The following is a 24443-nucleotide window of genomic DNA, read 5'->3' as shown; positions in this document are numbered from 1 at the left end:
TGATAAAAATTGTAAGTCTTGATTAATGAAATTATTGTGAGTCCTTTCATAAAAAATAGTTCTTACATCTTTCTTCACTAAATAAAGAATGTAAAATTTAAATGAATATTTTAAAAAGGTGAAAGGTTTGTGGGAATGCTGACTGAAATTTAATAAGTTTGTTCAAAAAGGTGTGTTTTGTCCTAAAATAGGATGGCTAATTTTCATAAACTCAAAATGGAAATGAACATATGCAAAATGGGACTTTTGTAGAAGGTATTGTGGTAACTTTAAGTAAGGGGATGTGTTCTGTGAAGGTAAAATTTATCTCAAAATAATACAGTCTATATAGTTATAAATAATTATAAGAAGTTTAAAGAAGCATTGTTTAAATTAAAGTATTTAAATGGCTAATTCCAAAAAGTCATTATTAAGCAAAACCTGAATTGATAATAATAATAAAAGGTAATTTTGTAATGAGATAATTTGTCAGCAGCCAGCCTCCCCCACTAACTTGTTTCTAAAAGACTATTTAGGTATTGCATGCTACTAAGTATTTACAGTGAAGACAAGTTCATTATTTTAACAAGTTTTTTAGTGTTGATGGTAATTATATGTTGTAAGAAGTTTGCCTGGTAACTTATGTATGTGGGATGTATAGAATGTGTTTTTATTATTAAGAAAACAAAAAATAATTTTCTCCTAAAATAAAATAATTGGTTATTAAGAAAATGTAAAATATGGGACTAAACCTAAACAAATACAGAATGTGCAAAAGGTTCGTGGAAAAGAAATTTTTAATGTTAAAGTTAAATAAGATTTGATGAGTATCTATGAAGTTTTAAAAAGATTTAGTATCAAGTAGTATACTAATGCAAAGTTAAAATTTTGTTCTTTCTCAAAGTTTTTCATTAGTCTGTTTTTGCAAAAGTTTATAAAAAGTTTTTATCCTGAATAATCAGTATACAAAAAAGTCTGTTTTATCAAAATAGCTTCTTGTGCTTTATCCTGATCATTTCCTCAGTGTTTGAAGAAGAAAAGGTCTTATCTCTTTTAAAGGAACTTTATGTTCAAACCTGCTTTCTCAAAATCAAATCCTGAAAAATAACTTTTTATTTCAAACTGGTTACAGGAGATTTGTTCTTTTACTCTGAAATAAATATTATAGTAATAAAATAGTTGAGTTCATTTAATATGTTATAAATTGAATGGAAGGTGTTTAAAAGTGTTATAAAATTAAAAGGATTTTTTAACCCTCTGTTAACTGAAGTTGTATGAGTAAAAGGTTCATATGAATACTTAAGAGTGTATAAATTTACCAATATTTCAGTATAATATTAAACAAAAGTACAATATGGTTAATTATAATAATTTATTATTATAAAAAATTGTGTGTCACAGAAACAATCTCTTATCATCAATTAAAGTAACAACACTATAGTAAGTAGCAATCCCAAATGCTACCAGTTTGTTGCAAGAAATTAATACCCAAAACTGTGTCACTCTCATTTTGTTTTAAAACTTGCTAAAACTTTCCTTAGTATCTTCTTAAACAGTCAAGCCGGCTTGCATTCCCATATCTGCAAAAAAAACAAAAAGGGACTTTTGCAGAGCTTCCCCAAGGCTATGTGTATAGCCCCACCATCTGTCCTGGCATGGTAATACAAAAATCTGGCTGTGTAAGAAAAATCTGTGGCTAAAACCCAACTGATGACATTATGTTAACCAGTAATCCTCTTTCCAAAAATTAAAAGAAACATCAGAAATAATAGTATCCTATCTTAAAAGCCTAAAATAGGCAAACAAGTAGAACAGGCTACAAGGTCCATGCTGCTCTGTCAAATGCTTAAATGTTGTTCGGGTGAGTAAAACAAAATTATACTCTCTGCTCTAATTGATAAAGTACAATGTTTTCTCATGTTAATAGAATTTGTAATATTGTTAAAATACTAAAAAATCTTTCTTCCCTCATTTAGCTCAAATATTAAAACCATTATATGTACTAATTTGGAAAAGTCCTCCATAGAAGTAGGAAAACCTCCAGCAAGCTGCTTTAAATAAATAATACTAAAAGGCAGGGAGAAGGTGGACATTGACTCAGCCTGTGGACTGGCTGTGGCCAGCACCAGTATTGGCTTTGGGTGGGGTTTGTGGCAAAGGCAGCATTCTAAACAAGCACCCTTTGGTTTTTAATCACAATTCTAGAAAGAGGCCAAAAGTACAATATAAAAAAGCAATTGTGTGCAGCATGGGAGGCCCTGCGGGAAGTGAAAGACTTAACCCAATAGTGTCTGGTCACTCTGAGGAATGCCCATCCTATCCAGGGGTGGATTGCAATACTAAAAGCAAGACAGAAATGATGGACTGTTGAAAATCACCCTCAGATCTATGGAAAAACATCCAGGATACCTGCTGGTAGTAGCAGGTAACTGTCTGTCATGTCCCTGCCCACTCCTCTAGCGTCCCTTTCAGGACTGTTGAGGCAGACGCCTTCGTGAAGATCCAGAGCCACACCCCTGAGACCTGAGGAGAAGCTGAGCGGCCCCACCAGCTCATGAGCAGCCCCCGGGAGGGTCCTTTATGCTCACTCCAAGACTGACGTCGCACCCCTCCTGCTCTTGGAAGGGACGAGGAAGGCTGTGACAGAGACCTGGACAATTGGAATGATGATCTTTTAATATTTCAGCAGCCCACTTTCGTGATGTTTCCCGTACATTTAAATACCCCCTGGTATAGTGACACCAGGGAAAGAGTGTTGCAAATTATCCACCATGTTAATGATCTGGAAAACGCTGTAACACATATTGGGGACACAGTATATAACAGATCAATGCAATTAGCTTTAAAATGTGATTATAATCAAAGTTCTTTTTGTGTTACTCCTTTAAAGAGGAATGGAATAGTATTAGAAAACTTTTGTTAGGCTATCAACATTCTAATATAACTCAACAAATTCAGGCATTGCAACAGAAAGCTATATCAATGTCTCAAATTTAGAGATAGAAACGTCAGATACGTGGAACGAAATGACTGAAGAATTAAAATCGTTAAATCCTGTCTCTTGGTGGAAACAATGGATTCCCACATTTCATGACCTTCTCATGTACTGTTTACTATTCTTAGTGATACTAATAGTATGGAAATCTTGGTTGGTGGCAAAACATCACATGGAACGACATTCTGTGTCTCGAGCTGTGTTAAGACAACTACAACCCCCTGTAGCAGGTGCTTAACTGGTGGTCAATGACGGGTAAGATCTTCAGAGGAAGACAAGGCACAGTTACCTCGCTATAAAATAAAAGGGGGACGTGTTAGCGCTTTAGCCAGCATAAAGCATGCTGGGATACCTGACGTGACTGCTTCAAATGGAAACGTGTGCGGCTTAGCATGGAACTAAGTGGCTCGGAAAGAAGTCAGTGAAAGGAGACGTGGCTTCTCGTTCCGCATTCTGTAGGTCCACGTCAAGGTCAAGGCGCAGAGTGTTTGCCGAGTTTTTAATAGCAGCTCCACAAGGGCCTTTTTGCCTAACAGAACATTGTTTGGAATTGTACGAATTCTATGACTTGGTACAATAAACTTGTCAGTGGCATTTAATCTCATCCCCTGAACCCCTGTCCGCGTGATTTTCTCATTTCTTCATGAGCCGCTGTTGAAACGGTGGGGCGTTTTAGCTTCCCAGGATGCCAACGCAAACGCCAGCGGCGGGTGGGCCAACGGGGATCTCGGGGCCGCGTGCGTGGACTTGACCTCCGGGCCGGCGGCCCGCCTGGGTGCCTGGGCGCCTCGGCACGTGGCATGCCCGTGGCGGCGCCTCCTCCTTCCTCCTCTGGGTGCCCCTGACGTCCAGGCTCCCGGCTGCCCCCGTGGCTCCTCTCTCTGTGTCCCGCTTCCTTTGCCTGTAGGCCTCGGGCCAGCTCGGCTGGACGCCCACCCTCTCGATTTGGGCATCTTCAAAGGCCCCACGTCCCCAGAGGGCCAGGGGCTGGGACCCGAACAGCCTCCATGGGGGGCATGACTCTGTCCCAATGTGGGGAAGTCAGACAATAAGCAGAACGGGTAAATTATTGAGTACGTTGAAGGAAGAAAACAGCCCAGTGGGAACAGTGCCCAAAGGGAGGGGGAGGTTTAAAACGGGACCGCGAGGGCGGGCCCCAGGGAGGTGCCCTCCAAAGAGGACTTGGAGGAAAAGAAGTGAGCTGTGGCCACCGGGGCGGACTTCCGTGCAAGGGCCCAGGGGAGAGAGCACGCCCGGGTGTGGAAGGAGAATTGAGCAAACCCGCTCTCAGGGCGGGAGATTTCAGCATGCCTCTCTTAGGTATTGTTAGATTAAATGCACAGTAAAGTCAGCGAGTTGTAGAAAACTTGAACCACACAATTACAAGGAGGAAGCAAGATGGAAGATGAGGGGACACCTCGGGGCCCAGCGTGCCCTGTTCTCGCTGTGGTTTATGTCGAGAAAAAGGAAAACTGCCCTCTCACACTGACCTAGTTGGAGGTGCGTTTCTCACTTGCAACCACAGGATAAAAATGGGTCCCACCCTCTGCTGGCACAGGCGCTTCTCCGCCCCCGCCTCTCTCCCCTGCTCCAGAAGCTGGGGTCTCCAGGACCGTGTCCTGTCCATGCCTGTGTGTGCACAGCGGTGCCCCCCCCCCAGGACCAGGCTGTGTACCTGCTCAGCACACCTGTGCTGCGTGTACCTGCTCAGCACACCTGTGCTGTGTGTACCTGCACAGCACACCTGTGCTGTACATGCTTAGCAAACCTGTGCTTTGTGTACCTGCGCAGCACACCTGTGCTTTGTGTAACTTCTCAGCAAACATGCAGAGAATTCAGGAGAGAAGGCAAGGGTGGGTGGTAGGTTGAACATGTACCCCAAGGAAAAAGTGAAAACATTCTTAATCACTTCCGCGGGTGTAACCCATTGTGAATAGGGTTTTTCAAAGACTTGGCTTTTAGGAAAGAAGAGGTTGGCCTTTCCAAAGGGGGCTGCGGCTCCTGTGGGGGCTGCCGGGTTAGTTGTGGCCAGTGCCCTGCTGCTCCCAGTCCCGCTGCTGCCAGCCCCTTCGTCGCTGTGTGCCAGCCTGCTCCTGTGCCAGCTGTGGCAAGGGGGGCTGTGGCTCCTGTGGCTGTTGCCAGCCTAGCTGTGGCCAGTCCAGCTGCTCCAGCCCTGCTGCTGTGTCCCCGTGTGCTGCCAGGGCAAGGTCTGAGTCCCTGACCCCAGGCCCAGGTCCCCCTTAGTTTGTCCTTGACTGCATCCTGTAACCCTGAAGCACAGCTCTCATCTCATCATTCCCTCCAGAATATTCTTTCCTCCATCTCCAGGGCTGGGCATTCTGCTGTCCAGCTATAGAGGAAGGGAGGGAGTGACGTCACCCCCTACCCTGTGGGGGGCCTGGGGATCCCCAGCCACACCGTCAACTTCCCCGCTGCCTGAGAGCCCTGGACCCCTCCGCTGAGAGCCCCTGCTGTTCCGTTGGGTGACTGAGTGGAACGGAGGATGCTAAAGGCAGCGCTTAGCTCCGAATCGCTGTGTAACAAATCGCCACAGGCGCAGAGACTCCAACGGCAAACCTCACTGCCTCGCGGTTTCTCCGGTTTGGGGCTGGGCTCTCTCCTGGGGTTTTGCACACAGCACCCACAGGGCCGCCTCCCTGGCGTGCCCGAGGCCCTCGCCCAGGCTCCCAGGGCGTGGGCAGAAACCGGCTCCTTGTGATGGTGGAAACGAGGCCCCGTTAACTAGCCGTCAGCGGGGACCGTCCCCAGCCTCTAGAGGCCACCCCAGCTCCTTGTCCCACAACCCCACAGGCTAGTCACAGCTCCTACAAGCCCCTCTCTGACCCCGTCTGTCTCCGGCCTCCAGAGTCCCTTTCAAGAGCTCTCCTGCTTAGGTCAGGCCCACCCAAGACTGACTGGGGACCATCTCGGTGTGCTAGACTGCTAAGACAAATGCCACACAGCGGGCTGGTTTATTTATTTTTCTTTGTTGGAATACTTTTTAAAAATTTTTGGCACGATTTTATTTTATTTTATTTTTATTAATTTTTAAAGTTACATTAAAAAAATATGAGGCCCCCATATGCCCCCCACCCCCTCCCCCCACAGCAACAACCTCCTCCATCATCATGGGACATTCACTGCACTTGGTGAGTACATCTCTGAGCACCGCTGTACCTCATGGTCAGTGGTCCACACCATAGCCACACTCTTCCCCAGTCCACCCAGTGGGCCACGGGAGGACATACGATGTCCAGCCTCTGTCCCTGCAGCATCATCCAGGACAACTCCAAGTCCTGAAAATGCCCCCACATCACATCTCTTCTTCCCTCTCCCTGCCCTCAGCAGCCACCATGGCCACTTTCTCCATCTCAGTGTTACATTTACTTCCATTATTAGTCACATTAGTTCCAGAATAGAGTATCAGTAAGTCCACTCTAGTCCACACTCTACTCCTCCATCCTGTGGACCGTGGGGTGGTGATGTCCACCGGGCTGGTTTAAACAAAGGCATTTATTGGTGCGGCTCTGAGGCAGGACGCCGCCCGGTCAAGAGGTTGAGGGGCTCGCTTTCTCCGGGGCCTGTAGCCTCCCACTGCCGGTGACCCGTGGGGCTCTGTGGCTTGGACGTGGGCCTCCAGTCACACGGTGGCACGTTCGCCTTGCATCCGTGGCCTCTCAACTTCCGGCTTCTCTTTGCAAGGCCTGCAGTAATCGACGGAAGGCCCCTCATTCCCTTGGCCACACCTCGAGTAAAATCAGCATCTTCAAAGGGTCCTGCTTGCCCACTGGCTTAAGAGCCTGTCTTTGGTGGGGTACACTCTCATCCTAATGCAGCCTGCCCTCTGGACCCCCAAGAGGAACGTTCTTCACACGGGCAGAACACAATCATTCCATCACAGTACCCCAAACCCTTAAGCCATTAAGGTAAGGTCTCTAAGCACAAAGCCTCGCCAAAGTCAGGTATGGGTGTGGTGTGTCCTCCTGTGGACCCGTGAAACGAGAGAACACGTTTCCTGCTCCCGAAGTGCATGGTGGGGCAGGCAGAGGGGACACATCCCCACTCCAGAGGGAGAAGCTGGAAGGTCAAGAGGGGCCACGGGGCCCATGCGAGCCCAGCAGCCGGCACAGCAAAGCCCCGCAGATTTCAAGGCTGAAAGTCGTCTGTGGGTTGATGTTTTGTCCCTGATGCTGGGCAGCGATGCTCCCCATATGCTGGGGTCTCGGCCCTCTCCAAGCCCTGGAGCGGGGGCCGGGCTCACCCCAAACATCAGGGCCGGAGCCCCTCCTTCAAGCAAGGGGCAGATGGCCTGCCCGCCCAGCGTGGTGGGCCCGCCCCAGCCTGAGAGCCCTCCAGTGCAGACCTCAGCCTCCGGGGCTCTGCCCTCCAAATCGTTCTCCCTTCACGCCGCCCCTTCTCGGTCCCTTCCATCCAGGAGGCAGTGCTTCTGCTCATACCAAATTCCAAAGCACCTTCTTGGTTTCCTGTACAGTTCAAGGGGGTCCAAACCATCAGAAAAAGGTTTTCCACAGAGCCTTCCCGGACAAGTGGGTGTCCCAGCCCGACCTCCTCGGAGATGGGCCACGCCCTACAGAGCCCGTGCTCCGGGGGCCTGGGCAGCCCCTCACGGAGCCACTTCTCCCCTGAATCTCAGAACATTCCATCTGGAACGGCTCAGAATTCTCCAAATCATCAGTTGCTGGTTCCTTTGTGCTTCAGAGTTCAGTCCTCAGTTTATTCCTTCCTCCTGCGTTTTTCTATAAATAGCAAGGAGAAACCAGACCATGCCTCCAATGCTCAGCTCAATATCCAAGTTCACTGCTTACAGGTTGTGCCTGCCCCCAACACTGGAGCACAATTTTGCCAAGGTCTCTGCCACTTTATAACAAGGATGATCTTTCCTCAAGCTTTCAAGAACACGTTCATCATTCCCTTCCAGGGCCTCAGTGCAGTTCCTTTAATATCCTTATTCCCGCCAACATCCTTTTCATGATGAGCGACAAATTCTCTAAGGCCACAGGGACTTTCTCTGCAGTTCTCACTTATTTGTGAACCCTCACAAGAAATGCCTTAAACGTCCCTGTCTCTACCCAGTCTCTTCGAAGCAGGCCACGCTTTTTTTTTTTAAACCAAGCACCTCAAAATTCATCCCTTCTCTATTCATTACCCAATGCCAACACCATGTCCATATTTGCAGATGTTTCTAACAGCAGCACCCCACTTCCTGGCACCAAAATCTGTATTAACCAGTGTTGTCCAGAGAAATAGAAGTTTATCTGCAAATCTAAATTCTGCAGGGCAGGCCACAAGTTGGACACGTCAGTGAGGGTGACGGATCCGCCTGGAGAAGCTGGCTGACTCAGGTTGAAGCAGGAATTTTTCTTTTTAATTTCCGAAATCCTCAGCTCTGGCTTTCGGACCTCCAGCTAACTGGAGGAGGAGAGTCCCCTCACTGTCAGGACAATCTCCTTCGTTGACCGCAGAAGCAATCAACTGACCGTAGATGCAAACCCACCTCTGAAACACCATCTATGGCAGTTTGGCATTGTTTGTGAATTCCAAAAACAGAAATTGATTATATTTGTAAACTGGTCTGTTCCTCTGGGTCTGTTCCCCTTTGTATTAAGTTCAGGGATTTGCTTTTTACTTGATTAAATTATGATTAAGGCTTTGATTGGGCCACATCAGCAGGACGTTGAGTCCCCACCCCCTTGGTGGGCAGGGACTCACGGAGAAAACGACAGGACAGGGGAGAAAGAGTGTTGATGCTGGAGCCCCAGGAAGTAAACACTCAAAGAAGCAAACACCTGAGGAAAGAGAGAAGGCGCCTCAGACACCGCAGGGGCCCTGGCAAAGAGATGAGCCGTTTGCCTGAGAGTTCACAGCTGGCCTTGTGGAGCGAGCAGAGCAGCTGAGCCCAGAGAGAAACGAGCCTGTGAGAGAGGCGAGCCTTGTGCTCACCTACAGCCGAGACTGGGAGGAGCCCCGGGAGGAAGAGGAGCCTGAGCCCCGGCAGATGTCACCTGCCATCTTGCTCAACACGTGGCAACAGACTGTGGTGAGGGAAGTAGCTTAAACTTTATGGCCTTGTGACCATAAACTTCTCCCCCAAATAAATACTTTATAAAAACCCAACAGATTTCTGGTACCTTGCATCAGCACCCCTTTGACTAATACTCCATCACAGTCACAATCAGGCCAGCGCTTGCTTGACCAAACAACTGGACACCATAACCCAGCCAAGCTGATGCATGAAATTAATCATCACGAGGATCTTAATTACATCTGCAAAATCCTTCCATATCATAATCACAGGAGTGCTGCACTCAGCTCACAATAGGTTGGCTGGAAGGGAAGGCAATGCAGAAATAAAGGCAGAGACACAGGAGGAGAGACAAACCTGGGACCAGGGGACTCACAGTTCTGGGACTGGGAGCCCCAGCCCTAGTTTTCCCATCGCATTTATTGGGAAACTCCTAAGCAGCTGTTTGCTATCTGAACTGCAACATCATTTACAATAACAGGGAACAACTGCAACATTAAACAGGTGTAACATTTACAGTAACCAACAGGTAAGCCAGTTTCCCACAACACTTCTCCCTTTTTGTTTTTATAAAGTCTATGCAAATGACATTTTACTGATTAATAAAGCTTTAACAACAAACAATAAGGCTTCCAACTAGCAGAACAGACTTTCATTTCTCATGGGCTTAAAATTTCCAACTGGCAAGGCTATATATGCCAGTACTCGATATTAATGCTGGCCACATCCAATTTACAGGCTAAATTAATACAAACTCTTACCCAGCCAAACAGCACTTAATAATTTGATAGAGTAGCAGGACCTTACAGCTTGTCCTAATTGTTTGCCTATTCTAGGCCCTTAAAATACCATTGTCTCTGATGTTTTTAGTAGGGTCACTGCCACAGCTTTCTTCTGTGCAGCCAGATTCACTGCCATCAGGCCAGGGCAGAAAGCCTTGAGGAAGAACTGCGAAAGTCTTTTGTTGACCTTTTCCACACAGTTTTTACACTTTTTGTATTCATTCAGGCTTGTTCTGCTTTTACAAAATATATTAACTCACTGAATGCTACTACACTACTTTTACAGCTGGTATATGCCTACTAGTTCTGGCCCACATAGCTCCATGGTAACCATTTTATTTATTTATTTTTTAATTTCTCTCCCCTTCCCTCCCACCGCCCTGCCCCAGTTGTCTGCTCTCTGTGTCTATTTGCTGCATCTTCTTCTTTGTCCGCTTCTGTTGTTGTCAGCAGCACAGGAATCTGTTTCTTTTTGTTGCATCATCTTGTGTCAGCTCTCCGTGTGTGCAGCGCCCTTTCTGGGCAGGCTACACGTTCTTTCACGCTGGGCAGCTCTCCTTACGGGGTGCACTCCTTGCACGTGGGGCTCCCCTATGCGGGGGACACCCCTGTGTGGCAGGGCACTCCTTGCGCGCATCAGCACTGTGCGTGGGCCAGCTCCACACGGGTCAAGGAGGCCCAGGGTTTGAACCACGGACCTCCCATGTGGTAGACGGACGCCCAGACCACTGGGCCAAGTCCACTTCCCAATTAACCATTTTATTTTAGGACAAAATACACCTTATTACATTTCAGTTAGCATTCCCTTAAACTTTTTACCTTTTTCAATATTCACTTAACTTTTACATTTTCCTATGAAGCAATTTAAGCAAGAATTCTATTAATTAAGAAACTTAAATAATATAAGTGCTTATTTAATTTTTTGGCCAATTGAATAGAACTCTCTTAGACCACATTATATCACTATCCAGCAAAATATCACAAAAACCATTACAACACACACTGGAAAGTGACAGCACACACTGACATGGAACAAACACCTTTCTGGGCACCTCCCCTTCTCTTTTCACCCTTTTGGGCTTGACCCTGGGCTCCCGCCCTCTTGGGGCACCTGCCCTTCTCTTTCTTTTTCTTTTTCTCTTTCACTCACACTGGAACGATTACATCACACACACAATAACACTGAACAACCATACAAACACAAAAGCAGTTTTAAATTTACTAATCTAGAATTCTTCATTGCTTCAACATTTCTTTTCCAGTTCTCCTCCTCTCAATTTCTGTCTTACTCTCTTTCTGTCCCCAAGTCATACTTGCTTATGATGCCATGCTTGAGTAAGTTCTGTAGATACTTTAGATACTTTGATGTCTTCGGAATGAGACCCAGCCAGCAAGGTTCCAGCGTCCATCTCTCCATCTGCATGACCAGAGGTGCTGGGTCCCACAGGAACTTTTGTCGTCTCTTGGCGCTTGTGGCGTGCATGGTATGGTTTTATCTGATGAGCTGGCACCCACACAGGACGTTCTTTCATTTCTCAAAACAGCTCTGGAAGTCCTTGTCATAGTGTCCCCGCACAGAAACGCTCCCAAGCCGTGGCACGGGCGCCAGGCAGCCCCGCAACCTCCCCGCAGCCGTGGGTCTGGAAAGATTGTCCCTACAGTCCTGCAGCCGCTGCCACTGGCCAGAAAGGTGTAGATTCTGCTCTCAGTCTCCTGGGGAAATACAAGAAACGCTGGAGGACTTCAAAGGCTTTCCAAACCTCTCAGGGCTCTGCGCTTTTACACCAACTTTGCTTTCGCTCGAGGCAATCCTTCTCTTTGGGTCCCTCGTCTGGCACCAGTGATTGCGAGCCTTCTTTCCTTCGAGCCTTCTTTCCTTCCTGCCCCACACTGGGTGCCACTTGCTGCACTCAGCTCACAATAGGTTGGCTGGAAGGGAAGGCAACGCCGAAATAAAGGTAGAGACACAAGAGAGGAGACAAACCTGAGACCAGGGGACTCACAGCTTCTGGGACTGAGAGCCCCAGCCCTAGTTTTCCCATCGCATTTATTGTGAAACTACCAAGCAGCTGTTTGCTGCCTGAACTGCAACATCATTTACAATAACAGGAAACAACTGCAACATCTAACAACAGCAACATTCAACAGGTGTAACATTTACAGTAACCAACAGGTAAGCCAGTTTCCCACAACACTGGAGTGAGACCCCGTACTCACAGCTCATCCCACACTTATGGGGAGGAGATTTATGGGGTGAGAGCAGGGTCACCTGACAATCTGGGGGAGGTGAGGAAAGGTCACACTCACGGCAGCCACGAGATGCCGGGATGGAGGTGTCCGGGGGGGTCGGACCTGCTGGCCTGGGGGCCGTGGGGGTGAATGAGGCCAAATAACGCCAGGCCTAAGGACGATTCTAGGGTATAAACAGAGGTTGAGGTCAGAGGTCAGAGGTCTGGGGACACGAACACTTGGGAACATGGAGGCCAAAGGAAAAAGAGGAAGCAGGAGCTGTCACAGAGGTCACGGGGTGAAGCCCCACGGGGCCCGAAGACGGCAGGTCCAGGACGCGGGACCCAAAACACACCTGGCTGTGGGGAAAATCCCGAGGAATGTGCCTGAATCAAAAGCCTCAGAACTAAGGAATGAGTTTGGCAAGGCACATATGAAGAGCCAACGAGCACTCGAAAAGCTGTTCAGGAGCCATTAGGGAAATGCAATTAAAGCTGCAGTGAGACGCCACTGCACACATATTAGAACAGACAAAAAATACGAAAATAGCAAGTGCTGGCGAGGCCGCGGAGCAGCTGGAACTTCCGTGTGTTGCTGTTGGGGATGTGGAGAATGACGGCCGCTGTGGAGACCGCCTAGGCAGTTCCTTAGGAAGTTAAGCACACACATGCCGTGCACTGTGCTTGCCAGAGAAACAAGACCTTGGTGCACTGTGCGTGTTTACCCTAGAGAAACAAGACCTTGGCTCGTCCGGCAGCCTGCACACAAACGCCTCGGGCAGCTTTAGTCACGGTAACGACGCCCCGGATGCCCTTCGCGCAGCGAGTGGGTAAAGCACCTGCGTGAGGCGCCTGCGTCATCCTCGGTGTTTGCAGGGCTCAGGCCTCAGCCGCCTCAGGTCACACTTGGGGACCCTCGGCCTGACCCCTGACCACCATAAAGCCCCGGCTGGCCCCCTCCCGCTCTCTCAAGCTGTTTTCCACCTGCTTGGAAACACCGAGCTCCCCCCAGAGCCTCCCACCTGAGTAATAGACTGTGTGTGCCACTCAGCACACGGACACCAGCCTCGGCTTTGAACCAAATTTGGGGTGAGGGTCCGCCATGTTTCTGCAGGGAGGTCACCACAAAACCGTTGTGTAGTCATGCCAGGAACACCACTCAGCAACAAAACCATCGACTGACACAGCTTGGATGGCTCCCCAGGGTGTTATGCCAAGTGAAAACAAACAAACAAACAAAAATCTCAAAGTTGCAACTCCTACTCTCCAGTTTGTTGGACTTACCCAGGTCAGCTAACAAGGAGGTGAAGAAGGTCAACCACCACACCAGGGAGCCAAGAGAGTCTACAACTGCAAGCAGGAGAGTCCCATCCATCAGCCATGTGGGATCTAAGCACCCTCTCGATTTAGAGGTGGAGCGGACATCACCATCCCAGAGTCCACAGGATGAAGGAATAAAATATGGATTAGAGTGGACTTACTGGTATTCTACTATAGAACTATTGTGACTCTAGCAATGGAAGAAATTGTATCATTGATGTGGCAACAGTGACCATGGGACACACTGAGGGCAGGGAGAGGGAAGAAGAGGTATGATATGAGGGCATTTTTGGAACTTGGAGTTGTCCTGCACGATATTGCAGGGACAGATGCTGGACATTATATATTCTGCCATAATCCACTGAATGGACTGGGGGAGAGTGTAAACTCTTAGAAGAAGACCCCCACTGTCCACTCATGGAACTGAGGCCACTTTGGCCCCTTCATGAGATTGTAGGACACTCTTTTTTTTTTTTTTTAATTATTTATTTATTTTTTTTTTTTTAAATTACATTATGAAAAATATGAGGTCCCATTCAACCCCACCGCCCCCGCCCCCCACTCCCCCCACAGCAACACTCTCTCCCATCATCATGACACATCCATTGCACCTGGTAAGTTCATCTCTGAGCATCACTGCACCCCATAGTCAATGGTCCACATCATAGCCCAGACTCTCTCACGTTCCATCCAGTGGGCCCTGGGTGGATCTATAATGTCCCGTAATTGTCCGTGAAGCACTATCCAGGACAACTGTAGGACACTCTTGATGCAACAAAACGATGGAGCTCCGTCGTTGCCAGGGGAGCTGGGGGAAGTGGGTGACTCTGAAAGGGTGAAATAAGGGAGTTCCTTGATGGCGTCCTGGCTGGGTGACCGGTCACTGGAATCTTCGCGAGTCATAAAATTGCACAGAATAAAGAGCACGCAGAGAAGCCAGGCAATCCAAATGAGGCCTGCGCCTGGCTTTACACAGCGTGCCTATCACCTTGGCAACGTGCTATGGTGACATAAGGGGTGGCCACAGAGGCCCTGGACCCACGCTGAGGAGGGGCGCACAGGACGATGCAATCTGTGCAGGTTCTTGCAGATTCCAAACTCACTCAAAATCAAAGTTCTCCCAAGAGCTCCCATTCGAGTGTTGTCTGGTTTGGCTGCCCTTCCCCAGCCCTCCATCTCCTTCCGGACAGATGGAGACCCCCGCCCACCTCACCCCGCCTCTACCTTCACACTGGCAACCTCGGCGTCACCAGCACACATGCAGAAGCTCCTCTGAGCCTCTGCCCATAGACACCCCAACTCTGCTTCCCCCTTGCTTTCCTGGGTGACCCTGGGCAGGCCCAAGAGCTGTCCCCACAGCCCAGCCCCTTTCCTACATGTTCAGCCAATGCAGAGGCAGCCCCACATCCTCCTCCCCCACAACCCCATGCCTGGGGCCAGCTGGCACCATCCACATGGGGCAGAGTCAGGAGCTGTCCCCTGGTGCCCGGCTCCCCCACCCCGGAGGGAGGAGTGAGCTGGAGCCCTGGGGAGCCCACTGATCTTGGGGGGCTCAGCTGAGCCTCCATGCTTGCCACTCACAGCAACCCTGGTGGCCCCTTGACCCCTGAGCCCAGTGCGCCCAGTGGGTGGAAATCCCCAGGACCTGGCCAAAGACCCACCTGCCTGCCCACCTGTCCACAAGCGCTCACCAGCACTGTTGGAGATTTGGGCCCAAAGGGTATCAGGAATGAAAGAAAAAGAAAAAGGAGAGTGAAAGAAAGGTAAAGAGAGAGAGAAAGAGAGAAAGAGAGGAAAGAAAGAGAGAAAGAAAGAGAGAGAGAAAGAAAGAAAGAAAGGAAGAAAGAAAGAGAGAAAGAAAGAAAGAAAGAAAGAAAGAAAGAAAGAAAGAAAGAAAGAAAGAAAGAAAGAAAGAAAGAAAGAAAGAAAGAAAGAAAGAAAGAAAGAAAGAAAGAAAGAAAGAAAGAAAGAAAGAAAACTGGGATCAGGGGGTCTGCAAGTAGAGACTCATCAGACAACTTTATTGTTTACAAGGGGCTCTCTGTATACCCCAGTCTACGTGAGAACAAGTAGCAACATGCAGTTAACTATTGCATTACTCATAGTCTAAGGAACTCAAAAAATCTTATCTCAAGGTACAAAGTCTAAGTGTTCTATGTACTACAAAAGGTATGTGCTCATCTTTTCTTTCAGCCTTTAGCAGCGTCATCCTGTTTGCTGGGAACTCTTAATTACCGCATTCCTTAGGGTGCAAGCATAGCCATGGAGACAGCACGTCTCTCCTTGTGAGACCACGGTGCCTCAGTTTCCAACATTTCCCCCTTTTTGTTTTTGTTGAGGTGACCATGCCTGTCTTAGGTTGCCCCCCTCTGAGAGTCTTACCCGTCATTGACTACCAGCCAAGCTCTTTGACTTGGGGAAATTATTGAGAGCTTTTGCTAGCACCAGATTATTCACATGTGCCATGGCTGTTAACTCTTTGCAGTTTTCTTCTAAAGCACTGTCCGGCACAGGTAAGAATCATGAGCAACAGAACAAATAGGATTAGCCCTATTCCTAAAGCTGACAGGAAATGCTGTGATTTCCACCAATTAACTGGATTAAACTTTGTAATATGTGAGATCATGTCTGAAAAAATATCCTTATCATTGGCTATATGAATTTGATTATGAGATATTTCTAAAATTTTTCTTTGTAATTCAATTATTTCCAGAGAGATATTACTTTTATGGCCTAGCAAATGATTCTTAATTTGTTTTTCACTCTATTTTGGATGAATAATAGGCAAGAGGAGTAATACAAAAGTTGCTTTCATTCCAATCACATTTCCATCCTCTTAACAAGTTTAAACTATACAATTGATCTCCAATATGTGAAACAGCCGATTCTAAATCATTAACCCAATTATTTAACTGTTCATCAATGTGTTCTTGGCTATGCCACAAATCACTAGCATTTTTTGCCAATCATGTACATAGTGTTGTGTTTGTACTTTCATGTAAAGCTATCATAGCAGTAGCAGCAGCTGTAATGATTCCAATCAGTCCCAAAATGCTTATAATAAGCAGTCCAATAAAGCGTCTAGTCTGTTTCAAGAATTCTTGTGCCATATGTAGCAATAACTGACTTTCATGAGATGACTGCCAAATCCACATCATCCTCACAGGTATCCAGATGCCTTTCCTTCTTCTGGCCATTGTTATTGTTTCTCCATCCTGCAACACACTTCCTGATATGTATACAAGGCACCATTTTCATAAAACAGTGAGTCATTCTTAATAGTAATCTTACCAGTTATGAAAACAAATGTTGGAAACTGAGGCACCGTGGTCTCACAAGGAGAGACGTGCTGTCTCCATGGCTATGCTTGCACCCTAAGGAATGCGGTAATTAAGAGTTCCCAGCAAACAGGATGACGCTGCTAAAGGCTGAAAGAAAAGATGAGCACATACCTTTTGTAGTACATAGAACACTTAGACTTTGTACCTTGAGATAAGATTTTTTGAGTTCCTTAGACTATGAGTAATGCAGTAGTTAACTGCATGTTGCTACTTGTTCTCACGTAGACTGGGGTATACAGAGAGCCCCTTGTAAACAATAAAGTTGTCTGATGAGTCTCTACTCGCAGACCCCCTGATCCCAGTTCTCTCTCTCTCTCTCTCCTTTTTCTCTTTCTTTCACTCTCCTTTTTCTTTTTCTTTCATTCCCGATAGATATCCTTTGGGCCCAAATCTCCAACAAGCACCCGGCCTGAGCTGACGGTCTCGCCTCCTCTGTGCTGTGACATTTCCATCACAGCTCGTTTCCTGGAGGGCGAGCTCAGGGAAGGCGGACAGAGCCAGCCACAGCTGGAAGGAAGAGGCCGCTCAGACTCTTGGGTGCCGTGTCAAGGATCCGCCAAGAGAGGTGGGCAGGGAACAGACCAGGAGGGAACCTCGATGCCGAAGATGCACACTTGCCCGAGCCCTGACGGATGGCCGCTCGGCCGTGGGGTCTCAGTCCTCAGCCCTGTCCTGCAACCTGGGGACTGGACATTCCCTGCCATGAGGACCTGTGCAGGAGGGCACCTGTGCAGAGGCACGAGCTGTCGAGGTGAGGCAGACACAGGGGTGCAGGGAGCATCCTAGCAGCCAGAGCAAGGCCTGAAGGGGCTGACTGGCAAGACCCTTGCCTTGAAGAAAGCAGGGCCCTTCCTCAGGAGAAAGCCCCCTCCCCAGCCCCGGGCAGGGCAGACAGACCCAACCAAGGCCCCTGAGCAGCACAATGAACCAAGTTCCCAAAGTCTCAAATATGGAAAAGAAGAGAGAGAATGTAGTTGTGCAATAAACACACTATAATAAACACACTATTTTTGCACTTTAAGAAATAGAATAATTTTAAATTAATTGTGAGGTTATCGATGGTTGGAAAGTAGGTGGCGTAGAGTAAAGCAGGAATTTAGATGTGTCCATAAAACCCTGCAGCTCTCTAATGAGTCCTTAATAAGCAATAATTACACCTAATAAGAGGTTGTAAATGTGGGACATCTATAAGATTGTTGAGAGATGCGCTTAAGCAAGTCAAAGAACTCTTTTGCAGGTAACTTGGGACTTCAGAGAGGAAGCTTGGGGAGGGTGAAGAGAGAAGGGGCAGCAGGTGGCTGCGTGGACTGTCATCTGGGCCCAACATTCTGGAAAGCCCTGGATTCAGCCCACGCCTCACCCCTGCCACCCACACCGAATGCCCAGTTTGGGGCAGAAACATGGAAAACTGGTTACTGCCCTGGAAGCTCATTGGCAGGGGAGAGGCTGGGACAAGTCAGGAAGAGATCAGCCTCAGGGCCCACAGCACAGAGGAGCTCAGCCTCGCAGGGCTGGAGGAAAACACAGGCAAGGGGGAAAGGCGTCCCACGCATAGAGCAATATTTTTGTTATTTGTAAATGATACCGTTTCCTTGGGGAGAATACGTAAATAGATACGAGGAAGCCACCATGTGCCCAGCACACCTGACCCTGGGCAGGGCTATAAAGGCTCCCGGCACAGGAGGCCCCTCACCTGAGCCTTCCCTCCCCACCTGCTCTCTCACCTGCTCCACCCTCGACCCACCAGTACCATGGGCTGCTCGGGATGCTCCGGAGGCTGTGGGGGCTGCGGCTCCTGTGGGGGCTGCGGCTCTGGCTGCTGTGTGCCCATTTGCTGTTGCAAGCCTGTGTGCCACTGTGTGCCAGCCTGCTTTTGTGCCAGCTGTGGCAAGGGGGGCTGCAGCTCCTGTGGGGGCTGCGGCTCCTGTGGGGGCTGCAAGGGGGGCTGTGGCTCCTGTGGGGGCTGTGGCTCTGGCTGCTGTGTGCCCGTTTGCTGCTGCAAACCTGTGTGCTGTTGTGTGCCAGCCTGCTCCTGTGCCAGCTGTGGCAAGGGGGGCTGTGGCTCGTGTGGGGGCTGTGTGTCCTGCAGCTGCTCCCAGTCCAGCTGCAGTGCCCCCATTTGCTGCCAGTACAAGATCTGAGGCTCCAGCCATAGACATCAAACCCGCCCTGCAGACCCACACCCCAGACAGGGCAGGCGCACTGTGCAGGCCCCGGCACCCCTCGCCTTCCGGTTTGCAGGAGCTGTTTCTTCAGACCCAGGCGCCTCCAGCTCTCCTGGTGTAGACAGGACATCCCTCCCCAGGGGAATCTGCTCCCCCTTCACATTCTGCACTCCTCCTCCCTCAACCCACCACCTGCAGCCCGTCCAGGACCCCGAGCCCTGCCCTCCTCCAGGGTCTGGCTGGACTGTCCTGGACGTGCCACCCTCCTGGCCATGGCCCCTGGCTGAGACTGCCCCACGCCGCGTGCCCACTCCTGGCTGATCCCCAGCTCCAGCCAGAGCGGCAGCAGACCTCGGAGAACCTAGACCGGGGCCTCCCGAGGAGCCCCCTCCTCTTTTGTCACTGGAGGGGGTCCCTCCCTACAACACCTGTGCCCGGCCAGCTCCGCCACCTGCCCTCTCTAATTCCACCTACTGTGGCGCGAACTGTACCCTCGAGATCCTTCAGTAAACATCCACTACCCCAGTGCTGTTTCACAGCGATCCTGTCCTCTAATATCTATGTAACAAAATCTGCCCCTTTCCCTCCTGCGACGGTGTGGTTCGGGTGACAACCTGGCCAGGTTACAGCGTCCAGTTGTTTGGTCAAGCAAGCACTGGCCTGATTGTCACTGAGAGGTATTTCATGGGTTTAAATCGCCAGTAAGTCGATTGCCTCCATGGCTGTTTGCATCTACCATCAGCTGAGGAATGACCTTCAGAAACGAGCGACGTCTGAGGGATCTGTGGGAAGCGGAAGTGTGAGAACACGTGCCCCGCAAAACAGCCAGCACAAAGCTGGAGGAGCTGCGCGCATTTCAGACAAAGCAGGCCTCAGACAAAGGAACATGATCACGAAAAGAGAGGGGCAGTACGTCACGATGAAGGAGTCCAGTTTCCTAATGTGTGCGCCTGACAAGAGAGCTTCAAAACACTCGAGGCGAAAAAAATTGATAGATCTTGAAGATACGGGCAAATCCACGTACTACAATTAGAGTAACTGAGGACAAGTCAGCAGAAAATTAGCGTGGATGTAGACGAGCTGATGGACACTATCCATCAACTTCTCTCACGGACATCCATGTGTGTGAGGGGTACACGGTCTTCTCCAGAGCACATGAAATAGCCCCCAAGATACCAACCACATCTAGGCCACAAGACAAACTTAAAACACCTTTTAAAAGTAGAAATCATAGAAACTATATTCTTGGACCATCATTTTTAGAAATGGTGCTGGAGTCTATGAAACACCTATAGAAAAATTAACTCAAAGCAGATCATAGGCTTAAATGTAAAACCCAAAATTACAAAACTTCTATAAGAAAACAATGGAGAAAGTCTGTGGGACCTTGGTATGGCAATGTGTTTTTAGGTATGACATCAAAAGCAGCGTCCATAAAAGAGAAAATAGATCAATTGGATTTTTTGAAGATTAAAAATTATTGCCTTTTGGAAGTTGGTGATGGTAGCACAATATTGTGAATGCAATTATTACCACTGAATTGCATAGTTGAAAAGGGTGAACTGGGAAATTCTGTGTACAATAAAAAGTTTAAAAAGAACTATCGCTGTGCAAAAGTCACTGTTAAGAGAAAAGAAGTCATAGACTAGAAAAAATTATTTTCAAGTCACATATCTGATAAAGAACTTATAACCTGAATATTAAAGAAAACTTAAAACAAAATAATTAGAAATAGGCAAACTATTTGGAAGAAACTTCACTGAAGAAGATATAAAAATGACCAGTAAGTTCATAAATGATGCCAAACATCATTAGTTATTAGGGAAATGCAAATTAAAACCACAATGAGATACCACCACACACCTATCAGAAGAGCTAAAATGAAGAAGGCAAAAATAGACTGAAAATATCCTCTCAATTGAGGATGTAAAGCAATAAGAACTCTCATTCATTACTGCCAGAAATTCAAAATGGCACAGACCAGACATTTTGGAAAACTGGAAATTTGTTTGTTTTGTTTTGTTTTAATCAAATTAAATGTAGACTTACCATCAAACCCACAAATCTCCAAGTGAGTTGAAAACTTATATTTACAAGAAAACCTGCACATGAATATTTATAGAAGTTTTATTCTTAAGAGCCCAAAACATGAAACAACCCAGATGACTTTTAACAGGTAAATGGATAAGCAAACTTTTGTTCACCTATAAAACAGAATAGCAGCAATAAAAAGGGGCAAATTACTGATTTATGCCACAATGGATGAATTGTTCTTTGCTTACTGAAAGAAGTCAGAACCCAAAGTCTACATGTTGTACAATGCCATTTATATGAAATTCTGGATAAGGAAAAACCATAGGGACAGAAAACAGACAATAGTTGCCAGCGATGGGGGTCGGGGGTGGGTAGGGATTAATGAAGAAAGGCTTTGTACACGGGAATTTTTCTATAATGAAACTGTTGTGTTATCACTATAGGGTAGATATTTGGCTCTATATTTGTCAAACCCACACTACTGGACACCAAAAAGAGTAAACTTTACTATAAGCAAATTTGGAAAGCAGATTGGGGCCAGTTACTGTAACTGTGTGACATAATATATGAAGAAACCAAAGTGAAGAGGGCAGGGAAAGGGGGCACTGACCTAACTTTGCAGAGCAGTCTTTTCACTGGATACTAGACAGACAGAGACATGACGAGCTGCATACTAATGCTGTATGCTACTTGGTAAATGTGCTTCTCATCTGGATCAGGCATATGGGTTGGCAATTCTGAGAGTACGTGTACACTAAAGTTGAATAAATAAGCAAGCACATTACAGCTAGTGGAAGCCAGATCTCTCCCTGTCAGAGGAAGTCACAAACAAGTGAGGGTGGAAAGCAGAAATTAGCCCTCTTGAGTTGGAATTAGAGTCATCGACATCAGTACAATTCCTGTTGGGTATAATCCACATACAGGTGATGCAGAAATAAGCGTAGACACATGTGCACGTACATACGTATTTCCCAGCTCTCTCTGCTGAGAGGGCCTAGAAGCAGGGACACCCTCTAGCAGTGAGCACACCCAGGGCCCCAAGCTTGGTTTCTAATTACCATTCTCCAATACAAGGAACCAGGTCTCTCCAGGAAAATGGCTGATTCTATGGGCTGAAGTCCCAGAAAGCAAGAAAATTTTCAGAGAGAAAGAAAAAAAATACGATGGGAGCATGTCAAAAGGACACAGGAGCCAGCCTGAAAGAGTTCCCAATGGCCAAAACTGGAATAATTTGAACAACAAAATAAATAATGATAGTATTGGATTATAACGGACAAGATAAATTAAATATTCATAAGCCCATACTGATATAAATAAAGGGATAAATTAATGAGTAAATGGGAAAAAAATCCTGACTGATGAATTTCAAGTCAAAAACACAGAAGAAATATAACTGCTACAGGCGACATTAAGGAAAAACGGGATATTTGCATAGACTTAACACATCTCCTCTATAATATTAATCAATCACTGTTGTGGTTTTCCCATCTGTCCACAGATTCTTCTACACTCCTCACTACAGAAAGTAGAGTTTTCTTCCCTTCCCCTTTGAGTGTAGGCCGGACTTAGGGATAAAGTATGGGAGTGGAAGAAGGAAAACGCTGATGTCACAGGGGAAAAACCTGAGAGACATCACTTTGACAGGTGGACCGAGGTTCCAATCCCTGGTGCTAAGTCATGTGGGTATCAGGTACCCACAGGTAAGACACAAGGAGAAGACACGTCACCCCAAATCAAACCGTGTAAGACACGTGCTAAGAGAGTAAAAGATGAAACCCACGTGATCATCTCAAACGAGGCAGGCCAAGCACTGACAAGCTCCAACCCCCTTTCACAATAAAAGCACTCAACAAACTAGAAAAGAAGGGAACTTCTCAACCTCGTAAAGAGCATCTACAAAAGCCCCACAGCTAACAACATATTTAACGTGAATCCTTTCCGTCTAAGATTAAGGATAGTATAAAGACATCCGTATTCCTCACTCCCATTAAACATTGTATTGGAGTTTCTGCCAGCACAATTAGTCAAGTAAAGGAAATAAAAGGAATCCTGATTGTAGGGGAAAGAAGTAAACCTATCTCTATTCACACACACACACGAACTGATCTTGTATATAGAAAATCCATTCGACTTTCACAATTAGCCCTAACGATCCCCTGCAACATTTTTGTTTCCAATCCCGTTGCTTTAGGCTCTGCTGGGCTGGAGGTCTTGGTTCCAGATGGAGGGATGCTTCCCCCAGGGGACACACTGACCTGGCTCGACCACCCTGAGCTCCTCGGGCCTCGGAATCAGCAGGCAGAGAAGGAGCGGTACTGGCTGGAGAGACTGATCCTGACTGTCAAGGGGAGACAGGACGTACTTACACAGTGGAGGTAAAGAAGAGTTTGCCTGGAACATGGGGGGCTCCTAGGGCGTCTCTTAGTACCACCACGCCCGAGATTAAGTCAACGGAAAACCAACAACCCAATCTAGGCAGGACCAGAAACTTCAGGAACGAAGCTTTGGGTCACCGGCCAGGCAAAGAACCATGGCCACTGTGGGCCCATCCTCGTCCGGGGGGGGGCAGCCCACAGCTGCAGGTCCCAAGGGGAAGAGCGCCCTCCTCTCGCGTTTGCCCCCTTCTGGAGCCCCCCGTGCCGCTGGCACAGCCACTGCTCCTGCTCCCCTCCGCGGTGCGGTCAGGCACCGCCCTCCCCTCCGAGGCTGGTCACTCCCCGCGAGGGCCACCACCTGGCCGCAGCCTTGGCGCCTTCCCGTCACCTCCTGTCATGAGCTGGCCACCCCCGAAACTTGCCTGCTGCGCTTTCACCTGCTAAGGAATGGGCTGGCCCAGTGCCACCTCTAAATAATCGTTTTCCTACCCAGTGAGCCACCGTCCCCATGAAACAGTATAACAAATTATGATCCGAACACTTTGGCACATACGTGAAGAGGTCACCGGTAAATGTAAAAGGATAGGAACACCAGGAAAAGAACTGAGTACGTATGGAAATCGCCTACGTGAGAAATACACTTTAAATTGGTAAGAAAAATGCATCATTCCATAAATGACAGGACAATTGTGTAGGATCTGTGAAAATTAAAATTGGATTCTTACCAACCCCTTACTCCAAAAATAAATTCCAGGCAGAATAAAGACTTTGGCAAAAAATAAAAACATAACATAAACTAAAAGAAAACATAGAGGAATTTTTTAATAATATTGGCAAGGAATAGTTCTTTTTAAGCATGATATAAAATCTAGCAGCCTATAAAGGAAAAGATTGATAATTTTTTTAAAAAGTAAATGAAAAGTGTAAAAGAAAAGGAAAATTCTGCATGGCAAAACAAACACCACTAAAACAATGTCAATTGATAATTAAGATAATTAACAAAGAACTGGGGAAATTATTTGCAGATATGGAAAAAAGGCAAATATCCAAAATACATAAAACACTCATTTAATTCAATTTTAAAACATACTAGAAAGTAGGCAAAGGACATGGACAGGCCATTTACAGAGAAGAAAACTAAGGATCTCTTAAATGTATAAGAAGCTCAACTTCACTCATGC

At 47.4% G+C, this 24443-nt stretch overlaps 1 long non-coding RNA gene across 1 annotated transcript in view; it reads right to left on the bottom strand.

The window, feature by feature from the left end:
* LOC111760460 (uncharacterized) overlaps positions 1-24443 on the bottom strand; it is a 43049-nt gene that overhangs the window by 14481 nt on the left and 4125 nt on the right. The window lies entirely within an intron of this gene.

Source organism: Dasypus novemcinctus, chromosome 10 (genome assembly GCF_030445035.2).
Source record: "Dasypus novemcinctus isolate mDasNov1 chromosome 10, mDasNov1.1.hap2, whole genome shotgun sequence".
Classification (NCBI taxonomy): domain Eukaryota; kingdom Metazoa; phylum Chordata; class Mammalia; order Cingulata; family Dasypodidae; genus Dasypus; species Dasypus novemcinctus.
This window is presented reverse-complemented; position numbering and strand designations above follow the sequence as displayed.